This window comes from Anoplolepis gracilipes, chromosome 4, assembly GCF_047496725.1.
Source record: "Anoplolepis gracilipes chromosome 4, ASM4749672v1, whole genome shotgun sequence".
Classification (NCBI taxonomy): Eukaryota; Metazoa; Arthropoda; class Insecta; order Hymenoptera; family Formicidae; genus Anoplolepis; species Anoplolepis gracilipes.
The window spans coordinates 1,063,250-1,083,318 of NC_132973.1; the positions used below are offsets into that span (position 1 = coordinate 1,063,250).

The window sequence follows — 20,069 nt, forward strand, 5'->3', positions numbered from 1 at the left end:
CGATAAGATAGATAGTCGCCAATGAAAATGTCAAAAGAAACATAATATAATAACAATTTATCAAAGATAATTATCGCAAAAAACTGAGAACACAGTTTAAAAATTCTCTCGGAAATCTAGGTCAAAAAATAAATGTGATAAACAACTAATTAGTATTATACACTTTTAATTAGATACACATTTCTGATTCATAATATTTGTTACCAGAATAATTTGTCTCTAAAGTATATACAATTTCAAAAGAAAATCTGAAAATTTTAGTAAAATTAATTTAATTAATCTTTATAAAATTATTTCTACTTTTTATTTATTAATTCAATTTTTTATTTTCATTTAGGAACTATGAAAATTCTAAAGAAAAGATCAATATTAATATTGACATACAAATATTATTAATATTATTATACAAATTGCTTACAAAAAGAAGATAAAGAAACCAGATAATTTTTTGAATCAATCTACTTTCTTCTTTTTATTACGCCAATATAAGAAAATGAAAAAAGAACATTTTTTCGTATAGACAATAGATAGCTTTACCTTACAAATAAATAACCCGTAAGTAAGCCGAGACCAAATTGGCTATTAACCAAATAATGTGGAGACCCCGAGAAAATCTTAATATTCGATGTACACGTGTCACACGTGTACAAAAAAGCACGGGAGCGTAATGTCGGAAATATACCACAAGATATCTCTCTGCAGTGCAATAAGACCGGAAGGAGAAAATAAGACCGGCCTACAGATTGCGAAAATTGTGTACGATTGCCACAACAAGGGATAGCCCTTATTGGATAAACACAGAGGTGATATTCAATAGGGACCACCACGGACGTGTCTGCAAAATATAAATACAGGACTTTTACAGAATTTTTATCCTCCCTTAGTACGCAAAGTAACTGCCAATCCGTTCTCTATGCCAACATGACGAGATTGCGCGAGAAAATTTACAGTTTTATCGCAAATAGTGCCTCTTTTATTAAAAAGCGTAATGACACCTTTATACGCCTATTATTAGCTTCCACGTTAAATATGTAAAAAAAGCATAAAAAATATGTATACTTATATATATATAAAAAATATATATAATATATATAATAATATATTATATACTTAATATATAATAATAATATATTATATACTTAATATATATAATAATATATTATATATATATATATATATATATATATACATTTTTATTAGCACAGTTATATAATAAGAGAGAACTAAAACTTGTAGGCTTCAAAAGTTTTAAAAAACTTACTTTCATGTATTTGTAAATAAAATATGTAATGCTTTTTAAAAATAGGATAATTTGCACGCATGAAAAGTCTTGTAATTTAATATTGAGGTTCAAACGAAACGTGTGTACTTCGTTTCTGTAACTTTAAAAAAAAAAATATGTTCATTCTCGCAAGTCTCGCCATAAACGTTGTGTTTATATATTTTATAAAAAAAATAAGAGTAAAAGTTCGAGCGTTGAAGTTTTTCAACAACGGATGGATAGAATTAGTTTTTCTAGAAAGAGAAAAATTATTTTTCTTTGGTAAAACCATATATTATTTTTACTTGTTAAAATTAAATTAGTAATACAGAAGCTAGAATATACAGAACCTCTCTTTATCTTTCTGTTTATTAAATTAATTTTTTATCGAGATTATTCATCAAGTCTCTTATTGACTATTTATATTGTATCTTTTTCAATAAAAAACGAGTTTAAAAAAAATATGCTTTTAATATAAATATGTTTTTTATTGATACATATACGAGACTTTCAAAAGTCAAATTGATTGAATTGATTGAAATTTCATGTTTTGTAATACATTTCTTTTAATTTTAGTATTATAGACTATAAGTAATTAAAAAACGTTCTCTAGTACTAACATAAAAATTTACAAATAATAAAACTTATTTAGCTTATATATTAAACATTAAATATATAAATATTTTATTCAGATCATTTTACTTGAGTATTATCGAATAATTATAAAATAGAATTTCATTATATAACTTTATACTCGTCGATCAAAAGCTACACACCAAGAATCCTGCGCATTAGAACTTGTTACAAATACCATAAAACTTTACTTAAATCCAGCTTCCAGGTTACGGCATAACTTTCGTTCAATTGCATCTAGAAGCTTCCACTTAGGGTGTTTCCGTTGCACTTGCGAACTGAACAATCGCGTCATGACCTTGCCTAGGTTTTAAGCTTCAAAATATATATCATGCATTATCCTCTTTTTATTACTTTCTATTCGAGTCTATTCTTTTTAAAGTTTACAGCTTTAAACGTTTATCGTAAACTTTTTAGATTTATTTTCCTTCATTTTTGGGAAACATATGTACAGTCCTTTCTAGCAAATATATAAAGAATAATAAAAAAAAGAGAAAGCAAAATAAAAAATATGTAATTTTTATACTACTAGATATTTACAGCTTTAAGCTAATATATTCTCTGCATATAGGATACTATATTCTCATTTTATGTCTATATATCTTTTCTGCGTATGATTATATGCAAACTATTCATTAGCATATCATCGACTCACAAAGGTTGACCCTTGATTAAAAAGTTTTATTTTAAATCGAATTTAAACATCTGAGCAACGAACAGACGACATAAATATGAGCAAATTTTATTTATAGGGGATAATTTATCTTTCACAGAATATACAATACTGTTACCTACTTAAAACTTAGGTATATCACGCTGAATATGTACTTGTAAGCGTTTTCTTTATTTTCCAGCTTAACAGCTGTCTTCCAAAATAAACTACAAACGCGATAAGATGAAGTGTGATTGATACGAGATTACATCTGGGCAACAAAGTCAACATTATTTTGTTACTCACGAGGGACTTCAAGTTCCTCTAGGCCGAGATATCTAGATTCGATTTTGTGTCCACATATATACAATATAAGATCTCTGCGGATCGCACGTCTCTTTCCCTCTTATCTCCCGGCCACAATTACATACGAAGCGGACGGCAAGAGTCGCGCGACCTTGACTGGCCCGTGAACCCTAGGCTGAAATTTACGAGCGATCGTTCTTACCCGTCGTCTTTTCCCATCCCCATTCTCCTCGCGGACACTCCGCGTCAGAACCATCCACCCTCCGTCCTCCGTCCACCATCGTCGCGCCGTATTGTTCCCGAGCATTATACTTGTCCCGCTCACTCGACTGCGGGTGCGTCACGTCCCCCCCGCGAGTTGCACACATCAAGAGGGGAGAAAACGGATCGATCGTGAGGGCTGCATCATGCCTTCTCGAACGACGACTAGGACGATGGGAGACGTAACGCGAGACGTTTTCCTGCTTCGATAACGTTCAACGCCTTCGTCTTGGTCGTCATTGCCGTAGTCGTTGTCGTTGATGACCGGCAAACGGACGAACGTCCGATCGACGATTGCGCACCACGTGGACGGAGGATTCGCGGCAGCGTCCTCTGCCAGGCCACGTCGCGTCGCATCGAGGGGGAGGTTGAATGTCGCGGAGGAGATGGTGGTGGTGGTGGCGGCGGCGGCGGCGGCGGCGGCGGCAACCCGATGTTGGCAGGCGCGTCCGCGTACTCTCCCTCGGACGCCGGAGAACGAGAGGAGAGAGAACGACGGCAGCTTTTCAGTCTGCACGCGGCGTCGCGACGCGAGTCTGATCCGCGTGTCTCTCGCTGAACGCGTTCTCGTGTGCTTGCCATTTCTCTCGAAGCTCAATGAGATCGTCGACCTTTCCTGAGACCAATCGAGCGATCCGTCTCGACTGTCGAATGACTGAGGGGTTGAAGACTAGAATAACAGCATCGCGATCATTGAATCGGCGAGGAACCAACCTTGGGTGAGTCGATAATAAGCTCATTAATCATTCGAATAATTGATATATCGAAATATAAATTTAGAAAAAAGTGCAATCTGCTGATGAATTTAATTCAGTTTTAAATAAACCGCATTTTTTTTTTATTTTTCGATGATCCTCGCAAGAGTGAGGATCTTGAATTTGAGGCGCGATCTTCTTGAGACCAATTACAAAATTTGCATGAAAATTACAAAGTGCAATAAGCGTGCACTTTGCGCGTATCACTAGAATTTTAACCGGTCATAAAAAACGAAATGTGCCTTTCTAAAAAAAAATCCAACGACCAATAGGTAAATAGGTATACCCTTGCGTGAGATGAAGCTTTTGCCGCACACTTATAAATGCAAAGAGCATGACGGTTTAGCGGTGCGAAAATAATTAAGACACCGTCAACACGGTTAGCATGCATTAAAATTAAAGTGAATAATTTCATTATATCGGAAAAGCCTTCAACGTATAATTAAAGGCTCGCTCGTCTACGCTTCAATTAATTTATCAGTCGTTTAATCGTCTCCTATCTCTGTTGCTTGTTCGATCAGTAAATTAACACTTTTGCAACACAAGTATGTATACATTATCTCAGTGTATTTTACATTTAAATTGGTTTTCTTTTTATTTTGTCTGATCACTACTCTTAATTTTGTTATTTGATTTTATTCATAATATAGTTTAATCATATTTAAATTTTATTTTAATGTTAATCGAGAAAAAAGGAGAGAGAGGATAACAATTTCCTGAGACAATTTGACATACGTATTCTTAAATGTGATAATTATATTTCTTAAGTTTGCGTCTAATATAACATTAAATATACGCGTGAAATAAAATATGTATTATTTTTCTCACTTTCACTTTCTAAAGGAATCAAATTATAATATATTCGTGAATTTGATTTAAAAAAAAATTAAATTTGATCCGGTATTAATACCATCTCAATCTTTTTTCTTTCCATATGAGAGCTTACGGGATGATGAATTGTTCCCGGATGAACTACCACTTCCGTTTATTTCGAAGGCGTAAATCATTCCGAAGGCTCCATCAAGACGAACGTGAAATCGATTCGCCATGGCAATTACTCTTGCATGCATATTACGAATGACGAACCGAACGGCGGTAAAGGAGGGTGGTATGCATTATGCATTGTTAATCTAGCCTAGCCTCGCCAATTACACGAGCGCTAGTCCCACACGGCAATAGCATTGAATTTCGTTCGGGGGCTCTCGATGGGTGATACATAACACCTGCCACCCACATCGTGTACAACACGTATTTTGGACACGTTCCGGTAAGACAAAGCGGGCGTTCTCTTTCGCGTGACAAATTTCCATATCCTAATCTAATCAGTCATGTTCCGCAAAGTGACTTCTCTTTTACTTTCTCTCTCTCTCTCTCTCTCTCTCTTTCTCTCTTTCATTGGCGATAAGAAAATGAATAATTAAATAATGTATTCAAATGAAAGTAAGACAATTAGATATAGAGCTCATTAAAAATCTCACGCGTAACACGGTTTCTCTATGAAAAGCTGAATAATTTTTTAAAAAAATGAAGATATGATCTCTTTCAGACATACATATTATAACTCTATTGGGAAACTTAATACACGAGAGTGTGATGATGATGTTCTTCGTTCCTCGCGTGACAATGATGCAATGTAACATTAATTCTTGCATATCAATTAAATGGCGAATATAAATGTTATCAACGGTAATAAACTGTTTATACTAACAACAAGAAGATAAAATTTTTTGCTGCTTATTATAAAGAGAAAAAAAGCATATATATTTTATATATGCAGTTAAAATTAACTGTAGCATTCTAATCAATAATATTATTGATGTAAAAGAAAAATATAATTTCTTAGATGCATTTTCTCTGCAGTAACAATCTTATTGTTATCTACGCTACTGTTTAGAGTTATCTTATACACCTTTCTTCGGTGCAATTGCATTGCTGTTGTCTTCTAAATAAACAAAGGACGCGTATCAGCGCATCCTCAGAAGAGACAAATAGAGAATTACGAGAAAGCAATTTCGTTTCCTAGAAAGTGCGTTGAAAGAAAAAAAGGTGTCAAAATCATTTCGAGATTTGCAGTAATTTTGAAAAGCACTTAATCAGTGCATTCGTACAGATATTCGTGCATTTCGCCGGTCAGCTGCGCATATCGCGTGGAGAGAACCGTTTTACGATTTTAATTCTATTTTTGCACGAGAGAATTCCGTCTTCATCTAAATTGACGGCAAGTTGAACGGATGAATAGCGGGCTTAAAAACTCAAGAAAATCATGACAAGGGCCGCTGAAACGTTTTTAAATTTAATCCCATTTGTATACAGAACCTTGAGGGAAGAGAAATATGCACTTAAGGGATAATAGCAAAGTAAAGATTTATTCGCGTCCAAATAAGGCAGGCACGATATAAAATACTTCAAACACAGGAAATTAATATCCGCAGTTCTGAATTTTAAGTTTATCGGAATTTCGCCTGTCAGGATAACATTTACAAAACATTCATCTCGAGATCGACAACAGACACGTCTGAAACATAAACAGACATAAAATGAAAAGAACAGTCACTTTCACACTTGAACTACTTAGGGAGGACGAATTTTATACCCACGTTAATTTGTCTTTGCTTTTATGCTTTCCATTCCCGTCACCTATTTCGTTGCTTTATTTCTAACTTGTGTCTGTACAATATTGACACTTCTGTATTTTTTACATTATATCTGTTATAATCAATCACTTTTTGATGATGTAGCTAGCGCTGCAAACCAAACTGTCAATATGCAATTCATCATTCATTTCCAACCTGGATATTTGCATATTTACATAAAATTTATATAAATATATAAATAAATAAATTTATATATATATATATATTTATACATGTTTTATATAACATGCATATATATATATATATGCATGTTATTTTCATTACCAAGAGATAGCATCAAATATAAATATTTAAACCCTTTTTAACTTTATTATTCTAAAAGTAAAATTCGTTCACGAGGAGAAAAAATAAATATAATCTGAAGTTTTAATAAAATTGAAATTCATTAACGATGAGAAAGAAACAATATTGGCAACTTAAAAAATCAGTATCATGTATACTTCAATGTTAGAAAATTAAATCATAGCCCGCAAAAGAAAGAAGGAACAAAGAAATCGGAAAGCTAAAATCTCTAAACAGATGGAAGCCAATAAGATACAATAATCCAAAATTCTATTGATTCTAAAGATATCGATGAAATAAACGAGATTAAAAACTTTACTTTTCGCTGCGTAAACACTGAACCGCATTCTCACACTTCTTCGTACGAAATTGGCAATTTCATAAAAAAGTTACCGCATATACGAGAATGCACCTGTGGTAGTGTGGGATAAGTCAGTCAAAGTTACGCGCTGTTCCCATGGACTTTAAATGAGAATGTTTGACAATCATGTCAGTGAAAAATTATTCTATTCAATTTGCATCAGATTCTTGCTGACATATGCATTTCTCTTTTTTTCATTATTATTGTTAATACTAATCCATTTTAAGCAATTCATGTAGTTAAACATAATTTGTCAGTCTTTATCAGTCTTATCTCTATCAGTCTTATAATGCTTGATTTCAATAAAAATATTAAATTTTATATAATAATAACAAAAAATGAATCTAAAATCTTGAACAAAATTTTTTCTCAGTTACAGTAAGAGATTATTCTTTATTGCCTTTATCTATGTTTTATCATATCTATAAAATTGAATTATAAAATAATAGTAAAAACAATTGAATTTTTTACGCAATTTTCGAAAACATCTTAATTGATATGCTTATGATTACACACGTTCCGATTCTAATGTTTCTTTGTTCGTGCTATTGAATTTATATTTTTTTTCTCAAGGTATTGTGAATGAATGAAGGAGAATCACATCTTCTGTTATCTTGTTCGGTACGTTATTAAAGAATAAAATCTCCCCTAAAAAAACGAAATTGGAACAGGCTTATCTTCCAATAGCAGGAGCCATTTATAGTCTCATCAACGGTGGTGATCCCCAAATCTACGCAATCTACGATCTGCTAACGCGGAGAGCCTCGTGTCGTCGAGGACGCGCAATGATCGACACGTGAGCAATATTGCAAAATATACGAAAACGGAAGATATGGGAAAACGAATAGCGTCAAATCAAATTCACTAGTGAAGCACGCAAGCAGGCACGCACAAACGATTTGTATCGTCGTTTCGAACTTATAAGTTGTCGTTTACTTTCAATTTCAACTCTCGAGCATCCTTATTCGTATCGCATTTAACGTACACCGGTCGATACTCCTGCTTGTGCTTTTTCCTCCTGCAATACATGAACCCTATAGATATAGGACGCGGATCGTCTCGATATTTTTATCCAGAAGAAAAATCGACATCGAATATCGACAACGTCAGAATAATACGACGTGTATTTCGCCGAGTATTGAAGCATCTTGCGTGAGTACAACAGTTGTTCTTTCAACGCGAAACAATATGAAATATTTGTCTTACTTCTTGTATAACGTTGACGTATTAAATAGAAGCAAAATTCAAACGTTTGAAAACACTAGTTTGTCTTTTCAGTTTCAAATTAAATATTGTATAATATAATATTTAATTTAAATAAACGTACATGTATGCGAATAAAGTTTTGGGCGGCACAAAAAAGTATACATCTTACTAATCGGATTCGCTAACAGTTATGTAATTCGATTGCAATAATTGTTCTGGAAAAAAAAAAAAAAAAAAGAGAAAGAGAGAGACAGAGTCGGTGTCGATTTTCTACTTTAATCTCTTCATATGTAAATCTCCAAATCGAAAAATTCAATCTCATCCCTCCGTGAACCTCCAATTTCTATGTTTTTAAAGGGGCGGTGGAAACGTTGCGAGAGAAACACTTCTCTTCCGAGCTTTTCATAAAACACTTGAACACCATCAGGAAAGTTAAACGGAATTTCATTCCGCAGATTAATTCTCAGTATGATATTTGATGTTTGACAATTGAGAATGGTGAGTACTCACTCGAAAGACCTTAATGAATCCGCCCCGTTTTTTCGCACTGGAAATTAGATAGAGATCTCTTATTTTCACGCTCGTATGCTCTTTTCATATCGCGCTTTAAAAAGCGGCGTTCATCCGTAGTGCGAACGAATCAATTAAAGGTAGAGAAATCTCTCGACAAAGCTTAAGTGATCCTGCACACCTTCCTACGCAAAATTTTTCTCCGCCGAGCATTTCAGAGGGTGACAGTGCCTACGTTCGATATTACGAGAAAGGGGCTATTGCTCCACTATAAACCCAGATTCTATTTTTGGCACGCGGTCTAGGCTTTAGATTGCGCGTTGTACCGTTCATGTGGCCGCGCACGACTGCACACATGCACCGCGCTCATTTCCGGGTTTGATCATCCATTCTTTCTACGGATCGGTCGTTTAGATGCAGTTATATTCTGCTATTTTATCAAGAGAAAAAAGAAGATTCCGAAAGAAGATGGAGTATGCAAAGGAGCTTCTCGCCTTGTTAGGCTCGCTTTACTTTGTTGTTCCAAGCGATGTAAAAGCAAAAGGCTGATGTTGAATACCGCATCAAAACTCATTTAATGCGTTTATCAATATTATTTATCGTAGAAAAGCGATTTTAAACTCTTACGATGACTGTGAAGTGTCCATTGTTTGAATTTTAAATTTAAATAATGAATAACGCGATAAATAAATATAATGTATAAATTTAATAAATAATCAAAGAGTTGCATCGATGAAAGCTTCGGTGATTATTTTACGTGTGATATGTGATTCCTTTTCTCCGTATATACGATTCTTTTTATCGCTATATTTTCGTAATCACTTGTTCGAACTTGATGTAATTTTGTGTGAAAGTAGACCATGATGAATAATAATAAGCTCGCAATTTTTCCCCTGTAAAGAAGAATATAGCTCACGAGACCGTGCGAGGATGACAAAGGTTCAAACGCACGGTGCACTTTGTGCCCATAAATAGCGTTAGATATTCGAAGCATACTGTTAATACTAATAATGACGCTTTACTTACTTGTTGAACAGTTTACGCTCTTCATTCGTACTCTGCAATAAGTAGGAACTATAATATTAGCACTGTGCAGAAACATGCAACTCGAATTATTAAATAAGCGAGAATGCAATACATGGTAAAAACTACCTCCAATTTTATACCTCGTTCTGTAATTCCCTCTCTCTTTCTTTCTCTTTTTCTCTCTTTAGTTATAGATATTTTGACCAATTACGAGCTGTAAACATATAGTATGTAATTAACTATCAATTATTCAAGTTAACTTTATTCAAGTAAATTAAATAAATATATTTCTAAAATCATTTTCTTCCTTTATTTAGCATTATTATAGATTTGAAGATTGTCATTCACTACAAGAGAATCTATTATTGCGATTTTTATCCGTAACATTATAAAAACATAGAATATAGAAATAGGAATAATAAATACATCACACGTCGCCTATGTGAAATTGCGTTTCCGATAGTTTTCAATTTTCAAACTGTACCAGCCACAGTGAAGGACGTCTGAATATTACATTGCGGAACTCGATGCTCTCGTAAAGACAATCGAACGTAAAAAAAAAATTCATTAAATCGAGTTGATCGACATGCGATCTACGAATGCACTCCCGGTCGCAAGAACGATGTGAACTGGTAGATTTTATTGTCAATTTCGCCGCGTCGTCGATCTTATAATAGAACAAAGCTTCGTCTTTGCGATATATTTATCTTTTTTCTGAAAACTCAGACGTAATAAGGCATTCTTATTGTTGAGAGAGCACCTCGTCGACCAATCACATAAGATTGAAGAATTATTCCCAATTATCAGAGAACACGTTATATACAGATAAATTAAAAGAAAATTAAATTTCTTTCCTAGCACAAAAACGTCGCTGTCCAACACATGTCGAAATGGTTTATGACACTTTTCAGCATCAAATTACCTTTTTGCTCCAGGGATATGTGCCGATATAAGTTCATCATTGGTCGGTGATCTCTTCCCGAAATCCCTTTATTTTGCCATTTTCGTGTATTGTTATATTGTAGAAAATAACTAGAAACGATTTTTTTATTATATTATACATATAAATATAATATTAACTGTACCTATCGCATATAAAATAAACGTTTTTCTATTTTTTCGATGAGTTTCAAGATTTCGATAAATATTCGAGAAAAATCCCTCATGTTATATATTTTTATATAAATCAAATAGCTGTGAGATGGATCAACGTCGTTACAATGATATCGATATAAAAAAAAAGATCATAGGAAGAAACAGAAAAGAGAATTTTTATTCAAGTTTGTAAATATCATCGAATATTTTCAACATGTAACATTTTTAATTTACGATAGCCGTTTTCAAGTAAGTGGAAACAATTCGAAATTTGACTGACGGAGAAATTAAACGGTGTTTCGGACAGTTAAATACACGTGTTTCATTACGGGAGAGAATAATTTCGTGCATTATACACATCGTCGAAAAATTACTGTAGCAAAAAACATCGGTAAAAACATAGACGATGCGTGGAGCTGGACGATTTATCTAAAGCACATTTAGCACGGGCGATGAATGAAAATAAAACGAGAGAGGAGTGCTTGAGTTGACTGATTGTTAATTGTAATTTTCCAGCTATTTCCATTGGCGAAAAGCCATGTAAAGATTTCTTTGTAATGCAAGAGATATCGTCGAAATCAATTTAACGCATTCAAAGGGCATGTATAATAAGAGGAACTAATATATGGTATGTAATCCTAACAATTGTTACACGAAAACAAAGAGAAAATATTTGCAGTAAATACGAACGGGTTCGAAAACAAAAGTGCAATATCCGAACATTGTACAGTAAATCACGTTTATTGCACGAAATGAGGATATCATTAACGATGCTTAAATCAAATGGGATATTTATATACACCCACACATGAGAAATATTAATTATTTTTGACTGTATAAAGTGACTATTGCATAATAGCATGTTATCGTAATTTTTTTTGTAGACCTCGGTGAGTATTACAATACCTTTAGATTGCTTATGTACTATGTTTCACTCACGCCTTTTCCGCATCATTTCTGTTACATTAGTGCAAATCTTTCGTGGACAATTTTAATAAAGCTGACAATGTGAAAGAGCTATGTTTCATATTTACTAATAATAGGAACAATAATAAATATATGTACATAAGAAATATACATAAACAAAATAACTATAATTTATAATAATCATAATTATATATATATATATATATATATATATATAATATAATGAATAATAATACATATAATAATAAATAATTAAATAAGTAAATAGAAACAATAAACGTGATCAATAAGCGTAATAATAATAATATACAAGTTTATTTTTATTGTGTCAATTTTTAAGAATAAAATATCCAACACGTTTTAGTTTAGGCAACAGCTTACAGAGATATTTCGAAGTGTCATATTCCTATCCAGAATAATCGCTACTCCCTCACATTCCCATTTCTCACTGTAATACTTGTGCAATGTCATAGTCAAATTGTCTGCCGACGAAGACGAAGGACTTCATTTAGTGAGTATTGTGTCGATCCATAAGTTCCGGATGCTTTGTAGCGCCGCTTAATAGTTATTCCGCGTTTTACGCGGAAATATGATAACAACTTACAAAAGAGGGTCTCGTGACTCTTGGTAATTTAATTGCCATTGGCGGAAAGTTCTTACTTAAGAAACTCTCGTGAAGACTTTCGTACAGAACGGAGTTCTCATTACATCGAAAATCGAATTGATGGAATTAGATTAAATTAAAAAAAGAAAAAAAATAAAAAAAGATAGCGTTGCATACGTAAACTCCTCCGCTGCAGGTGAGCTTTTAGACGTGCGAGACATATCGATGTTATTTATTTGTGGAAATAGCTTGCGGAGGCGTTAGAGGGCCTGGATAACTTCTCGTGAACTATTTAATAAACTTTATAGTTTACCATTTACAACTGTCATACATCAGAGTGTATACTCGCTTACGTATGATATATTATTCATCAGTGTGATTTTAACCTATTTTCATGTTAAGTATGATAAATTCTCCAAGTTTACAGTCTCTTGTCTCATGCGAATACTACTATATTTAGCGCGTTACTGATAAGTCATTTAAGATATTTTAATGATGAAAGCAATTCATCTTATTATTCTCGATTAACGCATTAACAAGCTACCGGTTACGTGATTCGTCGCTAATAAAAAAACTTATTACTCTGTCATCTTATTACTTTTATACCCTTACGTCACATGACATAATAAAGAGACGAAGGAAAGTTCATGTCTTTATAAAAATATCAAATCCTTGAGACGTAGAGTTGCAACACAGACGGAAGAAAATATAGAGGATTACGTAACGCGGTAGTAGATAGATGCAGTGCAGATGTTTCTCTAGACATACTCATCTTCTCCTTCGCAGAATATTCTTTCTAATCTTATACAACGATTCGTGAACAAGTATAACCTTTCAAAAGAATTAAGTTAAGCGAGGATAAGCGCGAGCCAAGCACAAAAACGTCAAAGTTTTGGAATTGGTTTTGCATTATTTGCCTTTTTTTTTTTTTTTAGCGAAGTTTGAAACTTGGGCGCATTGTGCAGTGTTTCCTCGCTTCAAATAGTTCTTTTTAGATTGGTAAACGCGAAAAAAATGTTCTTACTTTCTACGAGAAGATGAATTGAAACTTTTTTCAGCATGATAATTTTCGCGCTTCTTACAGAGAAAGCGTTTGCGTTGTTCTTCAAGTTTAATTATGCGTATGACATTGGAATAGTTTGACGAAGTGGAAGATTGATTTAATACACACCAGGCGAAGAATGGTGCCCGCCAATTAATGCACGAAGCGACTCTGGTGCGAAACTCATCGTTAATCGAGAAGCCTTGTAGCTATCGATTCGTGTGATTTTGCTAACCAAGGTCAATCTCATTATATTAATAAATTCCAGAACATACAGTGCTGTTTGACCTTGCATTACGCGCCATTTGTCTGTCTTCTCTTGGTGTTATCATATCTTCATCGGCACCGTCTGAATTTATTCAAACAGAGCAGATATTTCCATTATATGCCACTCGAGTAATGAGGTTTTCAATCGATTTGAATATTGTGCACATGCACGTACGAATTGAACCGCATATTCGAACGCATATCCCCCAAAAAAATAACAAAATTTAATTAGACCCACAAGTCGTTCGTTTGTTGTATAAGAAATATTTGTTGATGTAATTTGTAAAATGCAATATTTGATTTGTATGCGTTTTAGTGTTTAAAATATTTAAAATAATGCAATATATCACAGTAATTTTGATACTTCGGTCTATGTTCTTTTGTTGTTTAATTAACAAGTGAAAAAGTAGCCAAGATAGGGAATTCTGAGATTAATTATACACGTATAATTTCAACGCTAATAGTTACTGTATCGTTGGTGTATATTTGCCAGGCAGATTAGCCATATCACGATATCTTAATTAAACATCTCGCCAAGCGCGATTATCGTAAAGAGTAAACTTTGTTTTTTTCAGGTACATTTTCTTTTCAGCATAATTTTATATTTTATTTATATTATAAAATATTTATAATATTATAATATAAACAAAATATTTATAATTATTAAGTAAAACAGAAAAATTTGAAAAATATTTTGAAATCTCTGAGAAAAATAATGTACACATATATATGTAGCTATTATATGTGTTAAGATTAACTATTCGTGAAAGGATTTTATACATTAAAACTAAACATATATGTGTGTATGTATTTAAATATCTCTGTAGAGATTAAATGCATTCATGCGTTATCATTTAAAGACAAAAAGTTATCGGTACTGAATGTGACGTAAGCAGGAATATGCAGTATTTAGTAAACCCGTATGTACATTTTAGTTCTGAGTCTAAGTAAATCCATGTAAATAGCCAGACTAACATTTTGAAAAGTTCAATGGAAAATATATATGGAAATACATATGGAATTAAATATAATAGAAGCATAACGAATATATGAAACACGAGGACAGAAAGTTAGTGATGGAAAGGAACTGTATTATCAGAATCCAAAAGCAATTTATTGAAGTTCAACGATGTTTACCGAAGCGTAGTCCAACAGGCTGGTAAAACGCAAGCTTGTAAAACATGAATTCACTTCTAACTCGGTTACTCATGTGTATGTACTTCACGTTCGCGATAAAATGATTCGAGTATCACAAGCGTCCACAGAATCGTAAGATAAAATTTTCAAATGACGTACGAAAAAATAAAATTACGAGAAAAATAAGAAGAATATAATAACTCGCGATATAAATTCTGTTTCAAAGTAAGTCACGTTCATTAATGTGTGTATACGTGATATACTGCTCGCTAATAGTCTGTGGTTAGAACTTGGCGGAAATTGATTAATACCTACGCGAGAAGGTTGAAGAAGTGCTCCTCGCTCATCGAAGAATGTTTTTAGCCTGAAAGTTGCAAGCTACTCACGAAAGTTTGAGCGTAACAAATAATAATGTAATATTATCTATACCAAATAATTATACAAAATATACAAATAATAATTATTATAAAGTAAAAATTAGAATGTCTAGAGCGAGTTAATATAATAAGCACTTCAAATATTTGCGAAATACAACTTGAAGCGTGTCAAAACGATTCGTCATGACATTATAATAAAGAAAATGGATCAATCTCTTTTTTTGTTTAATTAACAAACATAAATTTGTTTGTTTAAAATAGTTTCATGTTGTTATACTTTCTGAACGATATTCTCATGATGTGGAAATATTTTGAAATTATATTGTTGTAGAAATGCAAACAAAGAGAGAGAGAGAGAGAGAGAGAGTGAAAAAAGTATAAAAAACAACATTGTAGTTTCGCAAAACTTGAATGCAACTCAATTGTTCCACTCAACGATGCAAGGCAAAGAATTTTCATGCCAACGTGATCATCCTCGCTTGGAATTGACAGGGTCAATTCCAAAATTTAAATTACTCCGGGAAGTTTATTTGACATAGGGTAAACTAGGGTATGATGGCCATATGGAAAAGATGACCATAGGCTGTAATTTTTTCAATAATCGCTACATAGTGCGCTTTTTTAATCATTATCGAAGATAATCGATATTTACAGTAGTTTATGTGCATACATTGTTTGAAATAACTTTATTGTGAATCTTATATCATATTTTTACTTTTGACTACCTGCAAACTTTTTCACGTGTCCATTAAAAACTGTTATGTTAACGTCGAATAAATTACAGTTCAGCTATATCGTAATCGACGTTAGACATATTATAAAGAGTGTGTAAATTGATATTAAATGACCTATAATTTTTATTTTCGTTTTCACTATTTTTTTATAAATACTATGGCTATCTTTCCGTCACTATGGTCATCTTTTCCTTAAAAGTTGGATAAGACGGCCAATACTTATGTTGTATTATTTTGATAATATAAAATTGCTATTAAATATTTTCCTTTTAATTTCGATAATATGTCAAACACTATTAAAAAATAACAAAAATAAAAGTATGTTTTTTGCATTTAAAAAAAACTATGGCCATCTTACCCGAGTTTTACCCTTATAACCCCTGAGAACTCGAGAGAAAGAAACGATCGACAATCTCTTTTCCTGAATATTGCACCGAGTTTATGTTGCGATCATCTGGTATAAAGCCTCTAAATCACTGATTCTAAGCGAATACGTAGGTACGCGTGGCACAATGCGGCTAATTTATGCGGCGAGCATTTCTTGCGGTGTCGGAAGTACCTTTAAGCGATGTAGCGCGATCGGAATTGCTACGGAATTCCAATATCAATGTGGTTTTAGTGGCCAGCAATTCTTATTTATTACCTTCGATCGCATTATATATTCGACTCTTGATAGTCGCTTAACGTTATCAGAAATAAAATATTTGATTAACAATTAACCATTATTGAACATTTGATTGTTCCTTTAGAGATTTTTACGGCTTAATAATGTTAATTTAGATTTGACTTAATAAACACATACTATGTATTATTAAAAGTTTTAAGTAAATAAACTTTGTTAAGAAAATATTTATACGCATCACAGATTTTATATAGGAATTTATACCAGCTTGTTTTGGAAATCTAGTATCTTACTTTCCTTTTAAACTATACTCTAGTAATTTAATATTATATTATTACTATATATACACCTTCTGTCAGGACTTGCATGCGTAGGCGTCTTTCACTACAGTCCTGAGCTACTAGCTTAACTAGCGATTAAATAGACTACGCAGTAAAAAGCATGGTGTTCAACCTTGTTAATATAATATATAATAATAACGTCATTAATAACATTATTAGTATGATATATAATAATGTGATAAGAATATTTATTTTGCGTTAATTTTTGAACTCTTAAACTCGTCGTCGAATATAATTAATAAAATCTAAAATATTTATTTTGTTACTTAAAATAAGCATAATAATAATAACCTAGTATCGACCTTTTTCCAAAAAATGTGAATATGATTCCTGATATTTTTTTTATCAACATTTAAGCATGAAATTCACAATGTTGAGAATAATTCAAATTAATTAAAGCGAACAATGTTTGAAGAGAGCAGCGATAAAGTTGAAAAGAGAATTATACGATGGCCTTCGTTTACTTAACGGAAAATAATATTACAAAATTTTCCGCAAAGAGAGAAAGATGGAGCGCCCGTGACACGAATATGGTTAGTTACCTTTATGTATTTAATATTGTAACGCTGCCGAGCCTTTCAATGCTACAGCTGTGCGTTAAAAAGTTAAGACATTGCAGTAGTGCTCTTTTATAAAAACAAAATTAAAATCGCGGACTAATTTTGGCGCGCTTCTTTCACAGCAAACATAAAGAGGATAGAGACTAAATTTATCATTAGACGTCATCGTTGTCATGTAAAAATGACACATGTTACAGTTTTCTGTATATGTTTTATTGATGCCATGCGTGAGTCTTTGATGGTGTATTTGAAAAGCCTGGTAATGATAATGGCATGTTTCACGTAACTTCAGCAAAATTGACAACATCGTCTGTTCGATCAGGTCGAGAAGACCAGAAAACATCTGTGTCGCGACGCGCCTTTAAGCTAGTTAACTCTGATGCGTATTGATGGTAGTAAAATGCTCAAGCCAAGTTACGTATCCCGTTTGACTAATCACGTAATTATTGTTACACCCCTGCCGTGACCTCGAAAGAAATCTCGTTAACCTACACCCTACCTACACTCTTACATCCTACACATGCAATGTATGTTCTATGCAATGTACTTTATATGATATAACCACTTTGCAAATATATGTGTTTCTCGGCTGCATAACGTTAAGATTAAAAGTGCGACGAATGCATTGTAACAAAATTGAAAAAAACTAGGAAATTTTTAAAATTTTATTCGTGAAACTTTCCATACGCTGTAGTAAAACCTGTGTACGACACTGTTGTACACAGATATGATATTTCATGTACTATTAATTTCTAATCTAAATACACATATACATATATACAGAGTATTACTATAAAATATTACGATATAACTTTTTAACCATGCGAATAGACCATCATAACCATATACCTTGATCTACAAAGCGTATCAAGTTCAAACATTCTCGATCATAAAGGAGAGAGAAACAGAGAGAGAGAGAGAGAGAGAGAGAGAGAGAGAGAGAGAGAGAGAGAGAGAGAGAGAGAGAGAGAGACTTAAATGTTCTTTTATGATATTTCACATAAATTTTGCCGTTTATGCTAAGATAATAAAGTTGTTTCACAGTAAACATGGTGAAACTTATAGTTGCAAGAAACACAATCCGTATAAAACGTGTCCATTATTTGTTTCAAATAATCTGATAATTTCTTATAGTTTGCGATGCTTTATTTAAATAGTGCGATATATGCTACTATATATGTACATACATCAAGAACAAATCGATCCTGTTACATTCCATTTAGATTCATGTGAAAGCATCACTTTATTATTTGATTGAATTCATTGCTTTAAAAGTTTAGTGAAGAATCTTTCATATGTATTGTTATTTATATCTTTCGTTATATATTATTTATTTATTTATTCGGCTTTAAACAGTTCGTCAGAAAGCAATTTTCCATTATTTATGGCAATCATGAATAATATAAATATTATTCATTATTGAGTCAACAGCTTTTTTTTACATCGACAACAGCCTGCGGAGAAAATGAGAGGCTTGGGAATCTTCCTGCGAAAAAAAGACTTCTTTTTTCGCAGGAAATGCTTTTCATGTCTCGTATCAGTCGGAAAGTAGGTCGACCTCGTAAAGTCGAAATCTGACACAAGCCATTAACGAAATCGAATCACAAACTTAACAAGTTCTCACGTGGCTTAGAGATGCGTTTCTTGGATCAAACTATTATTATTATCTTTAATGTCAATTTTTTGCGTTGAGAATTTCTCATAAGTATATTTTTCTAGCGTCACTTTATAACGTCGTCAATCGTCACAGATATTGGGATAAGGCTCGTTATTATTTGAACGTGTGCGTAGGTATCTCATATCTACGCCTTTTACGATCAGGAATTTCAAACGCAATGGCATAGTTTAGGAGTTTCTGCTTCTGGTGTTAAAGGAATGCGGTTTCACAAAATACTCGTGTCGTATATACATAAAGCATGCAAATTTAAAAGTTTTTTCATTCTCATGAAAAGTTACATTTCGCAAATATAATATTGCACATGTTTGTGCTGGAACTGTGCCCTTATACCTTATACCGTTAATATTTCGGAATATTTAAAAATAATTGCATACCACAAGAATATTTATTTAATGTCTGAAAAAGAATACTTTGAGGTTTAATTTTTCTGTCTTCTAAATTATTCATTCTCTTTGTAAAAATGAAAAACATTTTAAACAATTGTAGTATTAATAATAAATATTATTATTCGACGAGAGTATACTATTTGTTCAAATATTATTAAGCGATATTCGATAACTAAAATATATATACAATATTAAATTTCAAAAATACGTAGCGTAAATATTATTAAACGTAATTATCGCGAATAAAAGCATTATTAGCTTCATTTTTTTCTATGAAACCTATAGTATTTTATTATTATAACTCATGCTATAACAATATTATTCGTACCGTCATCTTAGTCGGACTTAGCATTATTTCATTTTCTGTCACAAAAAAATAGTTAAAACATCGA

The 20,069-nt window shown here is 32.6% G+C and overlaps 1 protein-coding gene across 1 annotated transcript in view; it reads left to right on the forward strand.

Moving 5' to 3' along the window:
- The first annotated feature begins 3,581 nt into the window (after positions 1 to 3,581).
- The window catches only part of LOC140664735 (uncharacterized), a 63,087-nt gene continuing 46,599 nt past the window's right edge, over positions 3,582 to 20,069 (forward strand). Inside the window, exon 1 of the mRNA XM_072890158.1 lies at positions 3,582 to 3,832. The gene's annotated coding sequence lies outside the window, so the exon portion shown is untranslated. The remainder of the gene's footprint in view (positions 3,833 to 20,069) is intronic.